Genomic DNA, 415 nt, shown 5'->3' with positions numbered 1-415 from the left:
AGGAAAGAAGAAAGCACCCCCACCAATTGGGCATGGTCACACCATAATCCCTTCTCCTCCATTTTTTAAATTCTATTATGCTATTGAGTACACACACACCATACACACACTCATACTCACACACCTGGTGTGTTTTTCAAATCTCTGAGCTGGAATGCACACAATTAGCCATGTGAGATCTGGGTCTCTTAACCATGAGGCTTTAGGGCTAGCCCCAAAATAAGAGTATTTTCAAAACAACCCTCTTCCTCTTTTCTTCTTCACAGGCAGCAAGTACTAAGGTCTTTGTATTCAAAAGGAAAAGTGTAAGCAAAGTTATGTAAGCAAATTTGTGAACCTAGGCCATCCTGTTGTGAAGGAGAAAGACATATTTTTTCTGTTATTTCCCATTCGGGTCACATGCTCCAGTGTTCTT

This window comes from Tupaia chinensis, unplaced genomic scaffold (genome assembly GCF_000334495.1).
Source record: "Tupaia chinensis unplaced genomic scaffold, TupChi_1.0 Scaffold139935_1, whole genome shotgun sequence".
Taxonomy (NCBI): domain Eukaryota; kingdom Metazoa; phylum Chordata; class Mammalia; order Scandentia; family Tupaiidae; genus Tupaia; species Tupaia belangeri.
Note: the sequence above shows the minus strand (reverse complement) of the source record.